The sequence below is a fragment of the Ictidomys tridecemlineatus genome, chromosome 15, assembly GCF_052094955.1.
Source record: "Ictidomys tridecemlineatus isolate mIctTri1 chromosome 15, mIctTri1.hap1, whole genome shotgun sequence".
Taxonomy (NCBI): domain Eukaryota; kingdom Metazoa; phylum Chordata; class Mammalia; order Rodentia; family Sciuridae; genus Ictidomys; species Ictidomys tridecemlineatus.
Genome location: NC_135491.1, coordinates 45,025,573 through 45,044,889, shown reverse-complemented (window position 1 = coordinate 45,044,889; position 19,317 = coordinate 45,025,573). Strand labels below are relative to the sequence as shown.

Here is a 19,317-nt window from a genome sequence, read left to right as displayed (position 1 = left end):
GTGTGGCATCCTTTATGTTGAACATCTCCAGCAATGGGAAATGCACAACCTTAGGAAATCAAGATTTTGGAGGTGTATGTGAGTGAAGTTCAGTTAAATTTCTACTCATTTTCAACTCAACAAGTATCCATGTATAGATTTAATTTGAATACCTACTAAGTGCCAGATGCTATAGGCACTGGACTGTAAAAAATGAATAATAGAGAAATGGCTCTGTGGAATCTCACAATCTAATGAGGAAGATGGGTATTGTAAACATGCAAACAGAATAGGGGAAATAGAGGGTGCTGCTCAAACACAGGGTGGGGCACCTAATGCACAGTCCAACTGGCAGTATCTAGGCTGGGGCCTGAAGGGTGTTGAGGAGTTAGCTGAGGACATGGTGGAGGGGCCCAAGGGAGCGACAGAAAATGGGTGTTTAAGGCTTCCCAGTTTCCAAAGAAGTCGGTATTGCAAGAAGGTGGAGTCCAGATCTTGAAGGACTTTTCCAGTCACTCTGGGGAATGTGATCTTAATTCAGGAGACATTGGGAGGCCTGTGAAGAGTTTTAAGCCAAAGTAGCGCCCTCTGTCAGGTTGCAGTGGAGGAGATGCTGCGATATCCCGGGATGGGAAGGAGACAAGATGAGAGGCCTTGGTGGGCCGGCAATGGATGTGAACAAAAGTAAAGCGCTCCTTTATGACAGAATAGGGAAAGTTTAGAGAACGATGGAAATGACTCCTCCTTCCTTCGCCGTTGCTGTCAGGGACCAAAGCGGTTCGTCCTCGATTTGCCCCGGGACCGCTAAGTGTGGGCGATGAACATCTCCTCGCCCCTCTTCCCAGATAGGAAAACTGAGGTCCAGGGTCCTAAGGTAAGAATTTTTTTTTAAGATAATAAAACAGCCTAAAAAGCTGTCCGAGGTCACACACGATTTTTTGAGGGTCGCGGGGCCGACCCCATTTCTTCGCCAGGCATCCCCCCACTGGCCATTTTTGCTATGGAAACAGTCCTCCCGCCCTCCTCCGCGTCACGGTTTCTTCGATGCAGTCTGGGAAATGCAGTCCATCTCCGTTTGCCTGCCCGCGGTATAAGCCCATTCCGCGTCATTAGGGTACTACAAGTTCCAGAAGGCCATGCGAAAACTCCGGCGGTCTCTGGGGAATGTGGTCTTGACCAAGGGACCCAGGCACCTACGGGCGGGGCCAGAGGAACCGGGGGACAGTGACCCCCCCAATGGGCAGCCTCCTAGGCGGGGCCTTTGCCGCCATTGGCTACGGCGACGCGGGGAAGGCGGGGTCAGAGGAATGAGGCGCGGAGCTGTTCGCCGCTCCAGGTGCTGAGTCCGAGGGAGGCTCCGGACGCCAGAGCCGCGGTCTCTGCCACCGCAGCTGCCGCAGCCGCCGCGAGATCCGCGGCCGGGAAACCGGAGCGGTGAGGAGCCGGTGGGCTCCGGGTACGCTTCCGCGCGCTAATCGCTCTCCTGCCTGCTGCCCGAGGTTTGTGCTGCAAGATGCGCTTTTGTTTTATTGGAGGGGTGATGCACTGATGCGTGAGGGGGGCCTTGGGAGTTGATGGGATGTGTAGCGCCGCTCTTAAGATCCTCCGTCCCGGATAGCAGCTGACTGACCCCGTGGCAGGGCGCCTAAGGTCGCAGCAGCTTGGGTTAGTTTTTGTTTCATGGTGGAGGGGTTTCTTAAGTGTGAGGAGCGAGGGCTTGGGGACCCTCCCCCCATCTCTCCTGGGAGAGCGTGGAAGGCTTGGAGTCTCCCTCCCTCTGTGCCTGAAGTCGAGGCTGCTTGGATTATTGAGGCTGGGTGGGAGTGCTCTGGGATGAGAGGTTCAGAGGCAGGGGGATCCTTCCCCACAGCAACCCAGCAGCTCGAGGTTACAAAGGGGTTGGTTGTGATGAATGAGACCGCGGGACTCCTCCCCTCAGTTCAGACCCTCCTGGGGTGCAAGCTGTAAGGGAGACCCTTCCCACGCCCTCCCCCTACAGCCTAGGGTTTTGTGAAGAGGGAGATTGAGGATGTGGATAGACCAAAGACTCTTCCCCCCTACCATTTCTACTCTCCTAGGGTTTTTTTCTTTTGATGGGGGAGGCAGGGAGGTTGTTGAGATGTGAGGGGGGAAATGCCCAGAGACCCCTCCCCACCTTTGCTCCAAGTAGCCCTTAAAGGAGAGCATTGACAGATGCTCTGGGTCTTGCGTGCCCAGCCGCTCCTAAGGTCTGACAGAGTGGCCTGGGTGTGAGAGGTGGGTAGGGAGAAGTAAGAGGATTTGAGGAACCCCTCCCTACCTGGCTCTTCCCTCCCAGGCCCTCTCCACCTGGATCCAGGTCCCGGGCTCAGTGAATCAAGACGACCCTCCCTACTCCGCCACGCCCCGGGGACCTCAGGCGGGTAGCCAACCCCAGATGGGCATGTGTGGGGCAGGACGGGGCGGGTCCCCTCTCAGGCAACCTGGAGCTTCAGGCGGATGTCCCCCGCGCCGGAGGATTCTCTAGAGCTGCTCCATTCCGCGTGGGGCGCGCCCCAGATCCGGCGGAGGGTATCTGCTTCCCGGGCGCCCAGCGGCCACTCCTGAGTGCCTGGCTTTCGCGCACTGCCCAGGCATCCATGGGAGGACAAAGCCGCCGTGGCCGCACTGGCAGGCGTGCACGGCTGGTTGGGCGAGGGGCGCGGCTGAGTGCGGGGAGGGGGAGGGCTCGGGCGCGGCGCGGGTTGCTTCCGCGGAAACGTGCCAGGAGCCAGGAGAGAGACAAAGCGCGCTCGTTCTTCGGGAACCCGCGCGAGCAGGGATGGAAAATCCCGAGGGAGGAGGCGGCTGCTCCGGGACAAGGCACTTGCCTTACACGCTTCCCTTTCCCACCCCTGCGACCCCCTGCCGGCCGGGTCCCCAGGATACTGTATGCACAAGGCCAGGACTTGTGAGCACGAGGACAGGGACATGTAGGGGCTCCACCTTGCAGAGAGACATGGGGTGCAGGGGACACGAGTGGGTCAGAGTCTGACTGTCTCCACCATAGCCATATTAGGCCAAATCTGGTTCTGGGGGAGAGAGAGAAGGAGGGGGAATTAGTTTGCATTGGTGATAATGTGGGTCAGAGCTGTGTTCATGTGTTTGTCATGGTGAGACTGAACCTGGCAGAGAAGAAAGAGAGGAGAGAGGAATAGAGAGGGGTGGAGGGTGAGGTGGGGGAGAGAGAAGAGCCACTTACTGTTAGGCTTGGATGTCAAAGTGCAGGTTTAGTCAACCTCTGAACTCTCAAGTAATGACCTGGTGTCTGAGGGTATGCCTTCAGGGTGGAGGCAGCTTCAGGCTTCCTTGGAACTATCTTGCAAACCTGGGTATGGTCCAGTAAGTGGGACTTCACAAGAATGTGAAATTTTCTCTAGCCTTTTTAGAGCCCCAGGGCTGACCCTTACATCCTCACCAGTACCCTGCCGTTCCCATCCCTCAGAGATTTTATCCTGCTATGATGGGCTGCCCTGAGGACCAGAGTTCTGCTCCACTACTCCCCAGGGCTGCCAAGTAAAGTTTTGTTTTGTTTTTGCAGGGGGTTGCTCATCAACAGAGTCCCTTATGAGGTGGGTGCAAGATGTGTGGCAAGGCAAATTTTTTCACTTTGGCCTTCATGTCTGGAAGGAATACAGGGCTAGGGTTGCTGGTCAGTTATGGGTGAAGTGTCAGAAGTGCCAGGTACATTGACAGAGAGGACACCAGGGCTTCCATTACAGAGATTCCATTACAAGGTAATACCCTTAGAAGATAACACAACCTTCCCATTCCTGCCCATCCCTAGCAATTGACTCCAATTTCATGGTACTTTTATGGCAAAAATGTTTTGTGTCTTTGAGAAGTTTTCTTCCCATAGAATGAAAAGCTAGACTGTGACCACTGGAAGAGCAGGTACTCAGCAGGGGAATACGAGCCTGTGGGGTCTAGTCCCCACAAATGTCCACTGCTAGTATCCACAGCGACCTCTGCTGGGAGAAAGTCAAACCAAGGAAAATTTGACAACCAATTCTCTGCCTTATGTAGAATCACAGAATAGGGGTGGGCATTGTTAAGTCAAACCACGAACCTTTCTACTTGGGGGCTCCCTGTCTACCTTTGGAGTCCTGAGTTGATGTTCTTGTCTGCAGTTCCTTCAAGAGAGTTCAAGCAGTGGAACTGCTGATGTCTTCACTCCTTTGGAAATGTTTAAAGAGGACCTGAAGGCCTTTGTGTTTCTGTTCAGTTGAGGATCGGCATCAAATTCATTCATGAAGACAATGCATGGAAAACATTTATCAAGTTCAGGAAGATTTAGACATCTTCCTGGTCTCTCTTATATCTTTACTGTTCCCTTCCTATCTTTTCCTGTTTCTCTTTTATCCTCTTCTCTTCCTCATTAAGTTATTCAATAACATATTTTTCAAAGACAAGTATTCTTTTCTTCAATATGATATGGCCTAGAATATGCAGACATTTGGAAGCTATTACTAAATGCAGAAAGCTTGCAAACACTGCCTTTTCCAGAGATAATGATAGGAGTGGGGGGTGGTGGATAAAACATGCTTAATCCTAAATGCCCACCTGGTGACAAGTGTCTCTTCTCCTAGAGTCATTCTGAAGGGATTTCATGCTGTCACAAAATCGTTAGAGCTCCTCAAAGAAAAGGATGTATTTAAATACCTGGCATTGTTCTTACTTTGGCATCCATGTGATTTGCATTGAACTACGTGACTCAGTATCATAAAGTAAAAATAGGACTTAATTTCTTCCTCGCCTGTTTGGAAGGTGACTGCATATAGTGTGTTGTGTTCTGCATTGGAGAATGAAAAGCTAAATTACCTCATAAATTGAACCACCTGCTTATCCTGATTAGAGAATGGTGCTTAACATCACCTACAGGCAGTAACATTATTTTATGTTTCTTTTAATTCATCCCTGAATCTTTGTCTTGTAAAACATTTCCTCATGCTCATACATTATTACTTTCATTTGAGGTTAATCAAGAATGTTTAATCCTTGTACTGAAGCCAAACAAATTAAATATCAGCAGATACAGGAAGATGTGGGTGGTGTTTCTGTTCTTTTTGGGCTCAAAAAATTCTTGAAGTTCACAGGAAAGGAAAAAAGGACTCTATAGTTCAGTAAATCTTATGGTGGAATTATGGCTTTCTGAGAAGAGGCCCCATAGAAATTTCCAGGAGGGCTGGTCATGTTGAAGAATCTGAACATGCATGCCAGTGTCCGCATGCATCTAAATGTCAGCATGCATGCTGGGAGTGAGACTGCAGCCCCTGGGATTCCTAAATTATGGCATTAAAGCCTCCTTTCTGGGGAAGTTCCCCAGGTTTTTCCTGCTCCCGCTCCTCTCCCACAGGCAGATCACAGAATTGCTAAGAAGTGGAGCTGTCCAAGGTTCTGGAGCACTGGCCTCAGTCAGCCCAGCGGGAAGAAGGGATTATAGGGCATGGAACTGAAGCAAGAGCTGGGGCAATGGCCTTTGGGAGGATTTCCCTATAGTTGATCACAGAACTGAATAGGAGGAAACAGCTGTAGAGGCTTTTACCGCATCACTTTGAATTAACCCATCGGCAATCTCTATTTAAAGAATTACAAGCTAATAATAAGAGGAAACATTTTCTGAGTCAGGCTCTTCACATGCAAGAATGTATTTAATCCTCACAGTTCTATGAGGTAGGTGGTGGTGTTATTCCCACTTTCAAGATGAGGAAACAAAACTTTTGGAGAAAAAGGGCCCACCCAAGGTCACACAGAAGGGCAGAGTTTAGGTTCCATCCCGAATCTCTTAAACTCTGGAATCCCTTCCTTACCACATTTACTCCCTGCTGCTATTAAGGAAGAAAAATTGAAATATTGGACTGTCTTATATAAGGTTCTAACCAAATTTTAGAGAAATGGAATTAGAAACCAACTAGGATTCAGACATAAATCACAGAGTCCTTTCAAGTTCAGCAAGGATATTGCCATTCTTTACGTCTTATCCTCATAAAAAGGTTTGTTACCTGAACGTTGTTACCAAAGAAGAGAAAAAGGACAATGTTATGACCCTCATGACCAGTAACACAGCATTTTCTTTCTAGAGTGGAAAAATTTCACAGTAAGCCAAACCCAGATGGCAACAAAATGGTTTTGGTCTTCCTTCCTTCCTTCCTTTTTCCTTTCTGTCTTTATTTTTTCCTTTTTAAGAAAGTAAGGAGGGAAAAAAAAAGAAAGTAAGGAGAAAAAAATTCCATGAGGAGGCTGTTATTTTTGTCAAAGAGTGCATGTAGAACCAAAGAAATAGGTCTTATCTTTATTTTATAGCATCCTGTTCCAAAGCTAAGGACACCTGGATTTTGTTAGAAGACTCCTTCCACCTATTTCCAATCTCAGATTTTCACAGCAAAGCTTCTGACACCCAAATGAAGTTTTCACTTCTGTGGGCCCAGCAAAACTCACGGAAAGATCACATTCCTGTCGTCATGTTATCACAGCCAATGTTCTACCTTCATACATGGCTGCAAGACTCCTGAAGGTGGGCAGGTTGGGGCTTGGTGAACTTCATGCCATGTGTCCTCTGGTCCTCCTAGGATGGCAATTCCAACTGCTCCAGTCTTGCCACATACACAAGGATTTGTGCTTGAGAATTCCCCATTTAGTAACTATAGGTTTGGGTATCCAATGGGGGTAAGAGGAATAAAATAGTGTTCTTTCTCTTCTCCCTGGACTTTGGTCTGTACAATACTCAGATAGGCAGCCTGGCCTCTTAAGAAAATGCCTCACATCAAACTGGGTCTTCACTTCATTTTGAGTGATTTCCTTTTCCTTCCAGGCTGGGACTTTGCAGAGCTCTGACGCAAGGCTCAAAGACAGCTATTGCATTTCCCTAGGGCACTTGGAGGCCAAGGACCCAGCTCCCCATCTGGGTCTGCTCTGACTCATATGACCAGAGACAGATTTGATTGTTTTCTTATTTAGAGTCATTAATTAACTCTCCTCAGCATCAGAACAGCATGTAATAAGAGGGAGGCCATTTGTGAGGGTCTCTAGGCAGCCATGCCTAGGGCTGAGCACCTCTTCTTTGCTAACAGGAGCAGAAAAAATTTTTAATCCTGGATATAACCCTTCATAAAACTTAGATTATCAATACTTCATCCAATATAAGTAAGGAAGCAGAAATGCATGCAGTTGCTAAGGCTGCTGTAGTTATTCTGACAATAACTGGGAAGATCAGGGGTCCCTTATAAGAGGACTGGAATTACATTAATTCAACAGTTATCCCTGTGCCTTAGATGTGCCAGGCACAGAGGTGGGCTCAGAAAATATAATCCCAACTTGGCATAGGCCCTATCATATAGAAATATTGAGCAGATCGAGAAGGGAAAAGATGCAGACCCTTGGAAACTATACTCTGCTATAAGCAGAGTTTTTAAAAAAGAATCTTAAGAATCATAAACCGTGCTGGGGATATGGCTCAAGAGGTAGCGCACTTGCCTGGCATGCGTGCGGCCAGGGTTCAATCCTCAGCATCACATACAAACAAAGATGTTGTGTCTGCCGAAAACTAAAAAATAAATATTATTTAAAAAAAGAATCATAAACCATCATCTCTTATATTGTAATGAAGGAGGCTGAAGGAATTGAGTTGCTCTCCCACAACCCTAGTTAGTTGCAAAGATGGCTCTTAAAACCAAAGTTTTATAATATCTAACGTATGTTCTTTCTACCATTCTAAACTGCTGGTCTGTTCATCAAATTATCCAAAGGGCACATTTCCATTAACATAGCCTTTTTTTAATCCAATTCTAATGCAACAGCCAGATTTAAAGTTGAAAGAGAAACAAATGATAAAATAGGAAAAGTAGAAAGCCCATCTTTATCCGTTGTCTAATATGGTAGCTGCTAGTTGACTATTGAGCACTTGAAATGTGACCAGGATGAATAATAATATTTTGTATATATTGAGTTAAATAAAATTCATTTTTAAAATTAATTCCACATGTTTTTTTTAACTTCTTTAATGTGGTTTCAAGTTTATATGAGGTTTGGGTGCAGCTCAGTAGTAGAGTACTTGCCTAGCATAGCTATTGGTTCAATCCCCAACACCACCACACACACACACACACACACACACACACATACATACATATACATAGAGTCATATACACATATGAATATAATTGTATATGTGGCTTGCTTTTATAGCCACATCTCATACTTCTACTGGACAGTGCTATCCTAAATTTTTCCATTTTGGAGGAAATTTTGCTTAAAAAAAACTGATGCATTTAGCAAAGTTGATTCTATAATCCATTGGTCTGAGATTGAATCCTGGCTCTACCATTTGGGCTGTGTGACCTTAAACTTTCATTTCCTCATCTATAAAATGAGGATGATAACAGCCTACCTAGGTCCTAGGCTATGAGTTAAATTACTTAGAACAGTAACTGACCCACAGTTAACATTTACATAATATTAACTATTGTTAATAAAATAAGTTTATAGAATCTTAAAAGACAGGGCAATTGGAAGGAGAACAAGCAGGCAATTTTCAAATAAATTAAACAAAAAATTTACTGCTAGTTAAAACATGATTGAAAACACTTGCTAAGTGTAAGTCATGAGTTATTGTGATGTGGCCTCTATTTTCTGGCAGATATTGATGCTGAGGAAAACTTTCAAGCCATTCAATAAGCATACAATGAATAAACAAATTAGCTAACTGCATTATGCATAGGTCTTGCCTTCTGCTAATGGGTTGAGGAAGAGGATGATTAGAGGGTATTTGTACTAGATGACTCAAGAGCTTAAGTCTCTTGGACTCCAGGGTTCCTCAGAGGAATGATACAGTTATCCTCTGGGGACAGGAGTCAGACATACCGAAGGTCAAGCTGTTCTGCCATTCCCATTAGCTTTGGTCAAAACACTGGTTCTCAGTTTCCTCTTCTATATATGATGGAAATCACACCAGCTCTCTTAAAAACTGCAGTAAGGAGGAAACTAGATAATGCAAACAAAATACCTGATACATAGTAGGCATTCAACAAATGGTAGCTATTACTAAGTGGCACTTTGGGTGCTCCTAATAAAGAACTCTCTGTTCTATAGTAGAGAATTTTCTGTTCAGAATCTCCAGAGCCTTTTCTATAATTCTGCTGCTTTATTCCCCATCCGCACTTGATCCCTGAGGGGCTGAAAGGCGTTTCACCCAACTAAGAGTGTCTACAGCAAAATGTAGGGTTTCTGCAGCTTTGAGCACACATTACACATTTTTTTTAATGTTCTTCTCTATCCAGTTTACACGTGTGGGGTTCTTTTTCTGGAATGATGAGGCAAACAGCAAAATGGGTACTATTCTCCATCTCATTTCTCCTGAAGTTCTGACACTGACCTTGGTGTTTAGAGCATTTTACATACAGCTTTATTTTTTAAACAAAGGACAAACATGGAGAGTGGAGCTCTAGAATCATGTTCTTTTGCCTCCCAGGGCAGCCATGAGTCCATTCACTGCTCATTGTTTCTCTCCTTCCAAAACTTTGACTTTGGGACCAAAGAAATACAAGTTAAACTCAGTGAAGATTTATGCTAACAGAGCATGTTAAATTACAGAGAAAATACTCAGTTCCATAGGAAGTGTGAGAAGTGCTTTAGCAGGACACCAATACATCAGATTTCTTGAATCAACATATGATGGGTGGGAGGTGGAGAGGACCCTGGAGGTGGGCTCACTCCAGTTCTGTTGAGAGGCCCTGGTTTCCAGGGACCAAGTGCCAGTGCTAAGTTTTGGGGAGATAGTCCAGTCTTGACATGCATACTTTCCTAATCTTTTTTGTTCACTCAACAAATGCTGAAGAATATGTGCAGAATGGGCCAAAGAGCAAAAGCTGGATTAACCAAAGGAAGCTTGGTTTAAAGTGGGTTGGCCATGGCAGTAGGAAAGCTATGGAGCCTAGTCAGTCCTGAATCTGAATCTCATTTTTACCACCAAATACGTGGCTTCAGGGAAGTACTTTAAGCTTTCTGAGCCTCTTGGGGCAACAAAACTAACTTCTCTGGGTTGTCAATGTATAAGCAAATGTTTGGGATAATACCATTTATTGAGTAGTTACAGTGGGTCAAGCATTGTGCTTGGCACTTTATATGTATAAAAAATAACCATTATTATCCCTGTTTTATAGCCAAGGAAAGTAATGGCTTTGAGAAACTTGCTCAAGGTCCCAGTAACACTGGGACCCCACCAGAATCTGACTGCAGAGATTACTTTTAGCTACTGTCATCACTGCCTCTGTGGTTGAAGGTCAGCAAGAACCCAGGAACTATTTGAAGGAGAAAGAGATAATTGTGGTTAGTTGCTGAGGCTGGCTTTAAACTCGTGAGCCTCTTGCCTCAGCCTCCTCAGGATTACAGGTGTAAGCCACCGCACCTGGCCCTCTGCTTAGTCTTTGGGGTGGATACAATATGGAAAAGCTCTCAGGGGTGAACAGAGTGGGAAGAGAAGGTAGGGAAAAGCCATGAGGAAATGAGCAGGGGCAGGAGTGCCGATGGTGTGTTCTGGAGGCAATGAAATGGAGAGGAGTTTCCGCAGGAAATAGATGTTTGGAAAGCCTTGAATGTCAGACTAACAAGTGTTAGAGAACCAAACATGTTCATTGGCAAAGAAAGGGATGTGAAACCTGAAATCACCAGTGTGGGGCATCTCACTGCAGGTGGGCATTTTATTGCAGTGTCGAGCATGCTCACTAAGCTGGAGCTTGTGCAGGGCATGGCCAGAGGGTGCCACAGTCCAGCATCCCTACCAGGGCTCTTCACTTTTCAAAGAATTTGCATGGCATTTTCTTTCATTTGGTCTTCACAAAGCTGCAGGCAGGAGAAGGATGGGCAGCCTGCTGCAAGGACTGCTGCCTGTGTCAAGTGGCAGGTTGCAGAGGCTGCCAGGAAGCACAGATGCCAAGAACAGCTGCGGTGCCCAAATCCAAGCACAAAGCTTAGAAGAGGCCTTCTCTGCAAGGGAGAAGGCAAAAGATTTGCTTCCTGGCCTCTGGCCCTTTCCCTGTGCTCTAGAAGACAGGTAGTTTTGTCATGGGTTTGTGATACCCCAGTGACACCCCCAAGTGGCTGCCACCCAGAGTGGCTGCTGTGAGAACTTGAGTCCAGGTTATTACAAATCCCATGCCCTTTCTAGATGCACCACCCCCGAGTCAGTGGCCCCTCCCATGCAGAGAGCTTGTTTTACAAAATATTTTTCTGGTCTTGCCATCTTAAATTCATTCTGTTTATTTCTCAATAGGCAGCAGGGGCTGGAAACCAAACCCCATCCTCCATAAGCTGGTTTGAAGGAAAATCTATCTTTTCTAAAGACTGCAGTCACAATCTGCACCAGATTTCTCTCCATGGCTACGCTTCTAATAACAATGGAAAACAAAGGCAGGAAGGGAAAAGGGTGAGATCGGCAGTTCTTCCAAGAGGCACCTGCAGTTCTGTGGAGGATGCGAGGCAGTGGGGAGGTAACTTTCACAGCTATAAGAGAGTCCCTTGATGAGTAAAAGAGGAGTTTTGATGTGCAAGATGATAGAAGATGAAAGAGATCATGGTGCCTCATTGTGTTCTCTTTGAAAAGTCATGCTAGGATTCCAGGCACCCTCCACAGTTCTAGAATAAATACAGGGTGGGCAAGGAAACAAAGATTTTGCCAAGTTATCCAGGGCTAAGTTCCTATGTCTAGAAACATGTCACTAATAAGAAATGGCAAACCCTGGGTACTAGAATGATAAAGGCTCATTCGACCTTTGACCCTAGTAACAATTAACATGTGTCTACACAGGCTAAATGTGACAGGGCCAAATAGTCACTTCTGAAGAACAAAACCAAGCTGGGAAATCAGAAAAATAATTAAAGGCCAGATGTTTTCAATGGCTGAGTGTCAGAAAATAGGGCTGTGTGGTAATTTCAGAGTGACTTCATCAGCCAGGCCCCCTTTGCCTGACTGTTCTGACCCCAATGTTCTGACATGCCAATTCTTAAAGGTTCCTGTACAGGAAACAGCCTCCAGGGATCAGCCTCCAGCACAGGGCCTGGTACACAGTAGGTGCTCGGCAAGTGTTCATATCTGTGGACAAACCTGGCTCCTAGTCTGTGATATGCCCTATGCCATGCATTTGAGACATGGAAGTGAAGAGATAAATCCCTGTCCTCATGGAGTTAATTCTAAAACAGAACGAGGAGTACAATATAGGAAATGTGCAAATGAACACAGCCATCTCATGATGATGCCTTCTAAGTGCTTCCTTATACCTCTGGAATAATATAGCTCAACAGGTGAGACAAATTGGAAACTTTAAAATACTACATATCTTATCTCACATCAGATCTGAGCAGACACAGCTGTGGAGCCTGGGGTAGCAGCTTAAAGGCAAAGGAGGCAAGAGATGGGCTCTTGAGACACTTTGCCTGCAATTAGAACATGCTGCCACCAGGGGCACCATGAAGAGTGTGACCTAAACAGCCAGGCTTCCTCCCAAAGTATGGTATGCTGAAAAGAATACAGTGTTTCCATTCTTAACCTTTAGAAGGACAAAATTTTAAATTGACTTTTAAAAATTTACTTATTTGGGGCTGGGGTTGTGGCTGAGTGGTAGAGTGCTTGCCTAGTATGTGTGAGACACTGGATTTGATTCTCAGCACCACATATAAATAAGTAAATAAAATAAAGGTTCATCAACAACTAATAAAAATATTTTTTAAAAATTTACTTATTTTTATTTATTTTAATTGACTTAAATATTTACATATTTATGGAGTACAGTATGATCATTTAATACATGTTTATAATTTGTAATGATCAAATCAGAGTAACCAGCATTTCCATCATAAAAGAACTATAGTACATAGTTGCCTATATATAGTGAGTGGAGAGTTGTGAATTCATCAACATTCATTTAACAAAATCCATTGTGTACCTACCGTGTACAAAGCACAGAATTGCGTTTCTGCCTGCAGATACTCAGCCCTGAAAGGAGGACAGACAGAGACAGATAATTACTGTGCAAGAAGATAAGTAGTCTAATGGAGGGATGGGCAGAGAGCATTGGGAGCACAGAGGAGTGACTAATTCTGCTGATGGGAATTCAACACACACACACACACACACACACACACACTTATGTGTATTGGGTCCAGGTGTTAACACCTACTTTAGAGAGTTATATCAACATACATATAAACTGTATGTGTATAGGGGAAACACATTGGCACTTGCTGCAAGAAATTTGGATTGTTCTGTTGAGTGGGCATATCGCCTACATCTCTGGACCTGTTTCCTAATCTAGTCCTCCGAGGGCTTGGCAGTGGTCATCTTGATCATGTGGGCTGGAGCAGCACAGAAGTTAGAATGATGACTTTGATCTCCAGGGACAAGACCTGGCTTTGTCCAAGCCCTAAGGCTTCCTTGGCACCTGCTTGTCTAGACCCTGGTGATGCTACCTCTTAATTCTGGCTGAAATATTTCAAAGGATCCCAGCCAAGGTTCTGGTCCCAGAGGAATTTGTGAGGTATCAGCCTCTGGTGTCTGGTGGAAATGGCTAGCTCTCCTGAAGTGAAATTTGGCTTCACTGCCCGCCAGAAGCCAGGCTGGCCCTACCATAGCACTAACTACTGCATGTACTATCCTACCCACTTCTCACCAGAAAGTCTTCTGATCTCTTACTTGTCTCTGAGGCCACTCTTAGGAAAACCCTGGAGGATTGCTATGGCAAGAAAGTCCCATCCCTGTTTCCCAGACCCCTAGAAGACAAGGGCCTTCACTCTGGAGCAGGCTATCCCCCATAGCCAGCCCACACCCCGCCTTTGTCAGCCCCAACACCCTCACCCCATCTGTGGGCACCGAAGTGCCACCTCTGTGTTAGGGGAATCAGAGGAACAACCATCTTATTTAAAAATACATATACATATATGTGTACATATCTATCCATATGCACACATACACCAGAGTGTTTAAACAAACCATTTAAAGCTGCTAATTGCACTGTAAAGAGTTTTAATATACAATATATTAGAGCCGTACCCTTAGTAGACAAAAGAAGGTACTGAAAAAAGCCCTCACTGAAAGCCCATTTACAAGTCTTTAAAAGGATCTTTTAAGATACCTGGAAATTGCACACCTGAGATGATATACCTTGAACCACCTGTCTGGACCGGAGCCCTCTCAGGCTCCCTACATCTTCACTGTGGTCCTTCAGCCCTTGGACCCTGTCTCTGCAAAGGGCTCATCTCTGCCAGCTAGGAGCAGATATGCTCAAGCTACCTTTCATAATGAAGGACCAGCAGAGACGTTTCCATACATAGGTGGTGATGAGGACACCTCCTGCCTTGACAAACACATTCACCCTCTGGTTAGGGCCTAGATGGTCCCTTCACTCTCAGGAAGCACTGAGGCAGCCCCCAGGAGTGACCTACCACTCTCCTGCTCCAGGCACACAGGATTCCCTTCCGGGAATTAGCAAACAAAGAAAAATCAACAGAAGGCCTTTAAACCATTCTGCCAGGATGTTGAGGATGTCGCCTCCACCAAAGGAGATGAGAAGGGCGGGCTGAGATAAGCAGAACTGCTTAGAAACCGAACACAGAGACAAATTAAAACATTCATTGGAGGCAAGAGAAAGCAGATCAGTGGAGTGAGAAACAAGATGTCTCCCTTCCAGATCACTGCAGAAGAGAAAAGAAGAAATCATCAGAGATGGCTCAAAAGTCAGAAAAGAAAGGAGATGCAGAAAACATAAAACATGATGGCAGGAGGCCACCCAGAATAGTTATGACAATAAGTGTAAGCATTTAACATTCCCTTGATAGAAGACAAAAAGATTCCCAGATTGAATTAATACAAGAGACTTACCTAAAATAAAACGGCTCCAGGCTAGGCAAAGCTTTACCAGGTAACCACAATCAAAAGCAAAAGTGTGAGTGGCTATATCAGACAAAGCACAATTTAAGGCAATAAGCAGCGTTGAACAGGATAAAAAGGGTAATTTTATATTCATAGGAGCAATTGTGAAGGCATAACTGTTCTGAACATTTGTACACTCAGTACTTTAGCATCAAAATACATGAGGCAAAATCTGTTACAAGAAATACAAGAAGCTAGCCAAATGACAGTTGTGGGCATACATTTACATACTACTCTCAGAACCTGACATCAAGTAGCCAAAACATATAAAAATAGAAAGAAGTCATTTAATAAAGATTGAATTAAAAAATGGGTACTGAGCGTGGTTTCCATCTGAATGATGTTTGCCATGTTTTAAAAGACTGCCCTAGATGATGCCTGTGATACAAATGTTAAATTTAGTACAAATTTATATATACATTATAATTATAATTGCAATTTTTAAAACCCTAAACCACTGAAAGAAAATATACCAGATTTTCACATCTGGTGTGTTTAGAAAGGTTGAAATTTAGATATTTAAAATTTTTTGTTTCCACGTTTTCTTCCAATGTTCTTCAGTGATCATATAATATTCTGACTAAAAATAAACTTTAAAAAAGGATAGAATAAGATTCATCCTCATAGAACAGGGTTTTCTAATTTCCAAAAATTTGAGACAATATATTCATGGGGAATGGATAAAATATAACAAACAAGGGCAGCAGAAAGGAATCCCTGAGGGTCCCAGACAGTGCACAGCCTGGCTGGCCCTCTTGGTGCCTCCTCAGTTACTCCCTGCATGAAACCCTCTGTTTCTTTGCTCCAGGGTACTGCATTCTCTCCACTCGGCTTCCCAGCCTCCACTGGGCCTTTTCCATCCACACATCCTCCACTGGTAGCTCAAATGTGATTGTTCCAAGATAAGACATATTGGGATCCCCCATTTTCCCTCTCTACCTGTGCCCCTGATGATCTCATCCATTCTTCTACAGGGACAGAGCTCCTCTCTATATGTGAAGGACTCCCAAATTCATCTCTAGCCCCAAACTCATCGTAGAACTTCAGGGGTATACCTCGGCTTGTAGACTGGACATCACCCCATGGAGTGTGGGACAGGAATGGTGGGCATGCCTGCGCTCATAGCCCTCGGAGTACCTGAGAGTGCTGCATAGAGTTGAGTGTGAGGCAGGGATGCCCCCAGGGGTGGTAATGAGAGCACTTAGGCATCCCCAGTCAGATGCAGAAGAAGGTTCCCACGAATGAATCAGAATAAATCATCGCCCACTCTATGCCATCCAAAAATAAAACCAATGTCTCTTTCTGACTTATGGGAATATGAACTAAGGTTATTGCAGTAATCAAGAAAAGCAACAAAGGCAAATTTTCAGAGCTGGGACCAAAATCTCCTGCCACTTGGAATGTTCACCCTGAACTCAAGTTTTCTTCTGCCCAACGCACACATCCAGCTGCAAATTCAAGGGACAGACTCCACCCTGCTTCTGAGATGTGCGGGTCAGTGGTTTCTGGGCTGGCCTCCTGACTTCTCAGGGCAGAACAGAAAGACTGTAAATACCCTAAAGTTTTTAATTTACCAGTAAAATGAGGATGAGATAGGTTTTTAGCCCACTGATGTGGTATGTTAATTTAAAGGCTTTTATAACACAAAGTACAGTCTCTTTTGAAAAGAGCAAAAATAAACTTAAAGTACTAATTCGAAACATATATTCTTATCAATTTCAGCTCTAAGTACATATTCTCATTGGAAAGTAAATTACTTTGAGAGCTTTCTAAAATTATTACATATAATTTCTCTTACTTTCCAAGGTCTGGGTTGCTATCCAGTTACCATTTTATTTTAAGAGTCAAATGTGCATGAGACCATTCGTTGCAAAAGGTTTCATGAAATCCTATGCAGGTATCTAGCTTCGGAAAAGAGATGTTGCTAAGTAACCTTTAGCAAGTCACTTAACTTTTCTAATTCACAACCTCCTCTTAAAATGAAAACATTACCTCCATAAAAGACTGTTGAAACAAAAATCGTGTTTCTTAAGTAAAGTGCCTGGTACAGTGACTGTCTTGCAGCAGGAGCTCTGTAAACAGCAGTTATTCTTCTCACATCAGACAGTGGTTTTCAATCTCCCTATTCCTGTTCCATGCAGGAGCATGATTGAGAATACAGGTGGGAAAAATCTCCAGGTTTTTTGTATAATTCACAGCAAGACAGCTCCAACTTCACATCCCTTCCCCTCTCACTCAAGAAACATCAGAAGGCAATGATTTTTTTTTAAACTGTGATTGATGTGATTATAGGAACAGTTCCTGGCATCTTTGCTTATTCATTTTTAAAGTAACTTAGCCACAAACTTTATTATTTTATCATCAGTAACAAATAAATGGGAATGAACTAATGTCTAAAAAATAAGTCCCAATTACCTGAGAACTTATTTTCATAAAACCAGGCCTATTATAAACTTCCCTGGGAGTCAGCAACCCTGACAGCTCCTCCTTGCCTCAGTCAGACTCTCAAGCAATTGGGTACCTAGGGCCACATTCTCTTACTCCCTCAAACCCCATCCTCTCACTGGTTTGATGTCTTGCCTTTAGCTGACAGTTAATAAATGTTTCATGAATAAATGCATCTGCTTTCTGCCCCCACTTTAGTACCTCCCTGCACCGGGACTGGCAAATGTGCGTTATGAGCCAAAATCAGGTCAGATGACCTGGCTTCCAGCAATAATGTGCACAGAAGGCAAATGATTAAATAATGCATGTCTATCCACTTGACACGACATTCTGCAGCCACTGGAAATGATGCTCTCGAAGACTCAAAGGCCACATGGAGATGCATCTAACATTAATTGAATAAACAGACCATAAGGACAGTGTACTGGTCCTGCCATTACACATATGGGCCCAGATTGAAGGGGAAGACCATACAGAATTGTTGCTATGAGAGGAGCATGATTCTGCATGATGTGCTTCCAAATTGTCTTCTATATTGTTTTTATAGTGAACAGTAAGGCCATGGGGGCAAAAAGCCCCTGTGATTGGAAATTAGCCCAGGGCTTCTCGTAGGCACGTGGCCAAACAGTGTGCTGAAATCAGAATGAAAGCTGAGGAGCTGGACTGGGGAAGGATGGGTAAGCCAGAGTCCATTCAGGAATGAAATGTGGACTTGACCCAAAATAGCTGTCATGCTCAGCCTCAGAGTCTGAATTAATCCTCCTCTTAGTTTATTGACGTCTATGAAATTGATTCTCACCACAGAATCACAATCCATGGCCCTGGCATTGCAGTCGATAAAAAGCATGACTGGGGAGGCAGCAGAAAACATCTGCACCAAATACTCACAGAGGGGCACCGTGGCACGCTTTGCTAAGACCTGTTGTTACTGGAAAATATTCCTATGCATTACTGGAGAGAAAGAGAGACTGAGATTGAGTGGGGAGCAGCAGGGAGAGGTAGGTAGATATCTAGGTCCCTTTTCTGTTGCTATAACTAAATAGCACAGGCTGAGTAATTAATGAAAAATAAAGGTTTATTTGGCTCATGGTTCTGAAGGCTGGGAAGTTCAAGATCCCATGGCCACATCTGGTAAGGTCCTTCTTGCTGGTGGGACTTTCTGCCGAGTCCCATGGCAGCTCAGGACATTTCATGACAAGACAGATCATCTAGCTTAGCTGTCTCCTCCTCTTCTTATATAAAGTCACAGTCCTATTGAATTAGGGCCCCATCATTATGACCTCTTAACCTTAATTATACCTCCCAAAGGTCCTACCTCCAAACACCATGGACAGATTAATTTTCTACCCTCTTAATACTTCCCAATGGGGATCAAATTTCCATATGAGTTTTGATGGAGACATTCAACCATTAGCAGAGTATATATGTTGGTGGCAGGGGCTGGAGGGAAGAGACGGCAGCTCCTGCTGCTGTCAGGTCAAAGCTAACCTTGGGTACCACCTCCTCTACACTCATGCTGGAAGCCTGGCCTCAACTTTATGTCTCTTCTCACTTCGGACCTGGATTTACTCCTCTGTCCTAAGACAGTTTCCTGCCTTGGTCCTAAATTCCTTCAATTAGAAAAGAATAGGGAAGGGTAGAGCCCAAAGATTTTGCAGAGATTCATTGCTGACAAGGATAAGGAAGGCCAGTGCCATCCATGGGCCATGCAGCCATGTTCCTTCCAAGCTGGGCTATACCTGATCATGCCACACCTCAGGCCAGCAAGGAAAGACTATGGTGCCCATCACTTGTACCCCAAGCACTTGCCAAGAGCAAAAACAACAGTTCTCCTGTAATCAGTGCAGGAACATCAAGGCCCAGTGCCCCTGAACCTACCCAGATTCTTGTTAGTAAATGCAACCCAGCACAAAAGTTTCCAAGGCAGTTAGAGTTCACCAGTCACTGGGCACAGAGGT

The 19,317-nt window shown here is 44.7% G+C and overlaps 1 protein-coding gene across 1 annotated transcript in view; it reads left to right on the top strand.

The window, feature by feature from the left end:
* The first annotated feature begins 1,286 nt into the window (after positions 1 to 1,286).
* Smpd3 (sphingomyelin phosphodiesterase 3) overlaps positions 1,287 to 19,317 on the top strand; it is an 84,487-nt gene continuing 66,456 nt past the window's right edge. The window contains exon 1 of the mRNA XM_005318353.5: positions 1,287 to 1,478. The gene's annotated coding sequence lies outside the window, so the exon portion shown is untranslated. The remainder of the gene's footprint in view (positions 1,479 to 19,317) is intronic.